The sequence below is a fragment of the Mus musculus genome, chromosome 2 (genome assembly GCF_000001635.26).
Source record: "Mus musculus strain C57BL/6J chromosome 2, GRCm38.p6 C57BL/6J".
In the NCBI taxonomy this organism is placed as follows: Eukaryota; Metazoa; Chordata; class Mammalia; order Rodentia; family Muridae; genus Mus; species Mus musculus.
In genome coordinates, this window is record NC_000068.7 from 127,731,174 (window position 1) to 127,737,629 (window position 6,456).

The following is a 6,456-nucleotide window of genomic DNA, read 5'->3' on the forward strand; positions in this document are numbered from 1 at the left end:
GCCACCAGGCTTGAGGGACGGTGCCTTTACCTGATAAGCCATCTCACTGGCCTGGAAAGTATCAATTCTGAGTAGACTGTGACGTTAACTATGCACACTGTACTTCCTAGAGCAGCTTCTAAACACGTTCTAGTGACACAGAGACACAGATCATCACTGGTGCTCTTTTTGGATGCTAGCCTCACTCCTGATTCACTGAGAGATCCCGTCTCAAGGGATTATGTCAGAGCATGATAGAGCACACATCTGTATATACACATATTCACATACTGTGAATTCACAGTATGCTGTGCTCACACACGCAAGTTCCAGCAAAGAAAATTTCTACCAGTCAGGAGCTTGTGGCAGTCGAAATGAAGCAATAGTATCGTGGATGATAAAAATATGGGCAAAGTATTACTATGGTTGAGAGCAAAAATCATAGTGCTATTGGGTAATATTTTTAGTTTATATATATCTAATACAAGGACCGCCATATGGGGCAAGAGAGAAGTAAAGAGACCCTATAAAAATAAGGTTTCTGTAGTCTATCTAAAGTGGAATTTTTTTTTACATATTTTAATTTCACCTACTGTTAGGGTGTATGTGTGTGTGAGTGAGTGTGTATGTGTGTGTGTGTGTGTGTGTGTGTGTGAGTACACGAAGGTTTGCCATTTTAGAGTAGTTTATCTCTCTAAAATTTACCTCAATTCTCATTTGCACCATCTGTCTCGTGGTTGAAATGGTTTGTCTTCTTTTGGTTGCAAATAGACTGATTTCCCCTCACTTCTTGGAGCATGGCTATTGTCTTAGTCAGGGTTTCTATTCCTGCACAAACATCATGACCAAGAAGCAAGTTGGGGAGGAAAGGGTTTATTCGGCTTACACTTCCATGCTGCTGTTCATCACCAAAGGAAGTCAGGACTGGAACTCAAGCAGGTCAGGGAGCAGGAGCTGATGCAGAGGCCATGGAGGGATGTTCTTTACTGGCTTGCTTCACCTGGCTTGCTCAGCCTGCTCTCTTATAGAACCCAAGACTACCAGCCCAGAGATGGTCCCACCCACAAGGGGCCTTTCCCCCTTGATCACTAATTGAGAAAATGCCTTACAGTTGGATATCATAGAGGCATTTCCTCAACTGAAGCTCCTTTCTCTGTGATAACCCCAGCTGTGTCAAGTTGACACAAAACTAGCCAGTACAATTGACCCCTTGTCAACTTGACACACAAACACACCACTAGTAAGCCTCAACCCTTACATTCTTATTCATCCCCAAGATCTAAATAACTTTAAAAGTGTCACAGTCTTTACATACTCTTAAAATTTCAATCTCTTTAGAATATCCATCTCTTTTAAAATACAAAGTCTTTTTACAATTAAAAGTCTCTTAACTGTGGGCTCCACTAAAACAGTTTCTTCCTTCAAGAGGGAAAATATCAGGGCACAGCCACAATCAAAAGCAAAAGTCAATCTCCAACCGTCCAATGTCTGGGATCCAACTCACGATCTTCTGGGCTCCTCCAAGGGCTTGGGTCACTTCTCCAGCCCTGCCCTTTGTAGCACACACGTCATCCTCTAGGCTCCAGATGCCTGTACTCCACTGCTGCTGCTGCTCTTGGTGGTCATCTCATGGTACTGGCATCTCCAAAACACTGCATGACCCCTTCAGTCCTGGGCCATCAATTGCAACTGAGGCTGCACTTTCACCAATGGCCTTCCATGGCCTCTCACAGTGCCAAGCCTCAGCTGCTCTGCTCAACTCCTTCATGCCTTCAAAACCAGTACCACCTGGGTGACCCTTACACATTACCAAGTCCAGCCACAGCACAAGGTACAACTTTGGCTATATCTGGAACGCAGCCACTGTGCTCTCAGAAAACACTTCCCAGAAGATGTCACCTCAATGATGCTGGTCTCTTCTTAATCACCGCTAATTTCTTAGCTCCAGCTAACCAGCATCAATAGTCCCAGTAATGCAAAGTTTTTGCTTTAGTAGTTCTGGTATCTTGTTAATCACAGCTGATTCTTCAGCCCCAGCTAACCAGAACTACAGAATCTTCACAATCAAAACAGGAATGGCCCTGAAAAGAGTCTTTAATTTTCCCTCTGAAATTTCACACACCAGAGCTCCAACTTCTGCAGTGTTCTCAACATTATCTTCCAAGCTCCTACACAACATCCGACAGAGGTCTTAACAATGGATGGATCTTCAAGCCCAAAGTTCCAAAGTCCTTCCACAGTCCTCCCCAAAACATGGTCAGGTTGTCACAGGAATACCCCACTCCACTGGTACCAATTTGTCTTAGTCAGGGTTTCTATTCCTGCACAAACATCATGACCAAGAAGCAAGTTGGGGAGGAAAGGGTTTATTCGGCTTACACTTCCATGCTGCTGTTCATCACCAAAGGAAGTCAGGACTGGAACTCAAGCAGGTCAGGGAGCAGGAGCTGATGCAGAGGCCATGGAGGGATGTTCTTTACTGGCTTGCTTCACCTGGCTTGCTCAGCCTGCTCTCTTATAGAACCCAAGACTACCAGCCCAGAGATGGTCCCACCCACAAGGGGCCTTTCCCCCTTGATCACTAATTGAGAAAATGCCTTACAGTTGGATATCATAGAGGCATTTCCTCAACTGAAGCTCCTTTCTCTGTGATAACCCCAGCTGTGTCAAGTTGACACAAAACTAGCTAGTACAGCTATGGTAGTCATTTTAATGCCTTAGTGCTAATAACTATGTTGTCTTAGACTTGTCAGCTCTTGGTTTTCTTTTTGTCTTTTCCTATTACAGATGTTGATATTTTCTCCAGTCTTCAAAGACCAAGTGATTTTGGCTTGTCTCATGGGCATTAGGCATCTTGTGTCACAGGATTTGCACCTTGTTTAAATCCTGTCTTGAGTACTGATGGGCTTCATCAGCCAATGAGCTTTGTGTCTCCTTTCGGCTGTGGCTTCAATGTTGGATCTGTTTTGAAGCTTTGTGGTACTGTGCTATCTTTGAATCCAAGGCCAAGCCTTGGATACTCTGTGTGTGGTCAGCTTTGGGGTGAGCTCGGGTTATATGGACTATTTTATGGGGTGATTTTCTTGAGCTCTCTCCATGCTGTGATTGCTCTAACACCTTCTGGAGTGGGGCTGGGGCAGGAAAGGTGCACAAGGGTTTGGGGGATAATATTTTGATGTAAAAAAAAATACATCTCTCACCTCAAAAGGAGTAAGAGATAGCTTGTTCTGGAGACAGGTCTGAGTGCCCATGGCCTGGAAAACACAGAGTTAGGATGTGTATCTCACAGTCTTATAGCTGCAGAACATAGAAAGTCATAAATCGAAGTAATTTTAAGATACTTGGGTGGAAACATCAGAGAAGCAAATCTCTCCTACAGGCCTCAGATGCTGTCTGATGCTGTTCTTAGCTTTTGAGCTGGTAGAGGCCAGTGGTCTGCTAAGCTAATAAATCCCCAAAGGTTTTTAATTTGTTAATCACAGGATGTTAGGTCCGACACAGAAGTGGGCAAGGAAGTAGCTGTTTAGAGAGTTAAGGGTAAGAGACAGGATAAGATGTAACTGGGCTCTGGGTCTGCATCACTCTGTCCTCCACACACCACTGCCGTCCCAACCAGTCAACCTGTGTTTGCAGTCATGGTTTCTTTCCAGGAGTTCTTCATAGCAATGATCACCATCGACAGGATCTACTCTCACCCACGAGGCAAACCACCTCCAGGCTCATCTGTGAGGGGGCTTCTACACTGGGTCGATGTAGGAAGCCCTGCCCTAAATGTAGTGACAGCATCCCATGGATAGGATCTCACCCTGAATATAAAGAGGAGGTTGAGCTGAACACCAGCATCCATCTCTGCATCCTGCCCGTGATGCAGTGTGGCCAGCCACCTGTGTTCTCACAGCCGTACTTTGCCCTCAAACTGTGAGCCGAGCAAAGCCTTCCCTCCAGTTGAGCAAACCCTTCCCTCCAGTTGCTTCTGTTAGGGAGTTCGTTGCAGCTTTGCTGCTCTCTCTCTCTCTCTGGTTCCAAGGGTTGTTTTTCTTCATCAGGCCAGGCAGGCTGGAGGATTGCTCATGAGATCAAGGCCTACCTGGGCTACAGAGTGAGGCTATGCCTCAAGCAAACAACCAAAACAAAACCTACCAAAATAATGAGAGAGAGAGAGAGAGAGAGAGAGAGAGAGAGAGAGAGAGAGAGAGAGAGAGAGAGAGAGAGAGAGAGAGAGGGAGGAGGGAAGGAGGGAGAGGGAGGGTCACCACAGCATGGCAATATTTTGAATTCTGCTTTTCTTCCCCTGCTCTCCCCGTCCCTTGTTTCTGTTGGGTCCTGATCAAGGGTCTCAGCTCCACCCAGTGGGCAAGGGAAGGCAGGCTATCCTTGGCTCTAGCTGAGTGTAGACCCTCCCATTGCGTGTTAATTCTCTGCACACTCTTACTACCGGGAATTTCTCTTGCTCATTTACTGCTCATTGCCATTTGTCCCTGACCCTTGTCCCTTACCCTTCCTTAGGCCGTGGGCTTCAGGAGAGCAGGGTATTCTGGCAGTGGGCCACTGTGTCATCTGGAATGCTGCCTGGTGGCACGGAGCACCCATAATGAGTGTCTGAATAATGACGCCTCTCATTTCTCCAGTCATAAAGATTTTAGCGACAACCTTCCCTACCCCCCCCTTTCTCCTCCTCCCCTTTCTCCTCCTTCTCCTCTTGCTGTTTTGATAGCCTCCAGGTTGGCCTCTGAGAAAGAACAAAGTTCTTCATTAATCTTTGCTGGTAGTGTTAGATACAGATGGACAGGGTAAGGTCCAACATACCTGTAGACTATAAGAAACTGACTAAGCCGGAGTGAACTACCAAAGTCCCGAGGGTGAGCTGCATCCCATTAATGATTTCAATGTTATATTGCTACCCAAAGCCCACATTCAGTGTCAGTCACCGCTGAGTCAGATGCCATAGGCCACCAGTGTCCTACCTAAGTGGCAGTTCAGCTCTGTTCTGGTCATTTCCTTATCCCTCATTCCTTCCTCTCCAAGTTGATGGATGACTGTGCTTGATACAGGAGCTCAAATGGACAAGCTGGATTTCCAGAGACAGTGTTATCAGACCTATGTGGCCCTGAAACAGTTTTGGATGTTGGAGTTGAATGACTCCAAGGTCAGGTAGAGGTTTGGAGAGGGAGCATCCAGACAGGAATGTGTATTGTATACGTATTGCTGACTGGACTGACATTGGGCCATAAATGCCCATTATAGAACTGTTGGAATGGATTGAATGTACGGGTGCATACGTACGTGCACATGGAGCCTAGAGCACATCCCCAGATGCTGTCTACCTTGCTTTTGGAGTCTCTCTGGCCTGGAGCTCACCAAGTAGGCTAGACTGGCCTGCCAGGAAGCCCTGGAGGCAGCTGCTGGCCTGGGCCTCCCTAGCCGGCGCGTTCCATGTTGTTGTTGTGTTTGGCATTGTCTATGTGAGGACTGAACTCCTCTGGTGCTTGTTTTTGTGCAGCAGTTGAGCTACGGCCACAACCCAAACGGTTAGAATTTAAATGTCACAAAAATGAGACACCATTGGAGGACCTCATAGCCAGCACACCCTCCCTTTGAGGTGTTTCCTGTGGTTCCTGGCCACTTGTGCGTGCTGGAAGTTAGGTCAGAGATAGCCCTCAGCTTGGTAGTGTAGTAGTTGTCCCAGCAACATTCTGAATAAACAAGGGGATACACGGTGACACCCCTCAGATGTGCAGGCAACTAAGGAAGTGCAGTTCTGTCCCCACCTCTTTGAATTGAGGAAACAGAATACATTGCAGTGAGCCAACAACCAGGTCTGATCATTGCCTCTGCCAGAGAACTCCTCTGCCTTGGGAATACTCTACACAAGAGGAAGTGTGGGGACCCTGCAACGGATATCCTACCACACTGCAGGCTGACAAAGCCTTCCCTTGAAGATGACACCTTTGCCTCCTTTCTTCCTTGGTAGAGATAATGGCTTTCCAAGATGCTCCCGAGATGGGCAGGCAAGGCTGCCCTGGGTGTGGGAATGCTCACCCACAGACTTCACAGGAGGACACTGGACCAGAGAATCGCTGAAGCCTGAGATTCACTGCCCTTTAACATTATCTCAAGCACCCAGAGATAGGGACCTCCCGCAGACAAGTAGAATATGAGAGCAGTGACAAGAGGAGCTGGGGAAACCATTCAGTTGGTAAAGGGCTTGCTGGGAAAGTGTAAGGACCTGGGTTCAGATCCCCAGGACCCACTATGCATCTGTAATGCCAGCACTCCTGAGTTGGGAGGCAGAAGTAGGAGAATTCCAGGAAGGTCAAGGCCAGGTAGCCTTGTATAACAGAGCAGAGAACAAGAGACCCTCCCCAAATAATATGGTCAAGCAAAGCCTTCCTTCCAGTTGCTTCTGTTAGGGAGTTTGTTGCAGCTTTGCACTCTCTCTCTCTGAGGTTGTCCTCTGAACATCACATACACTCTCTA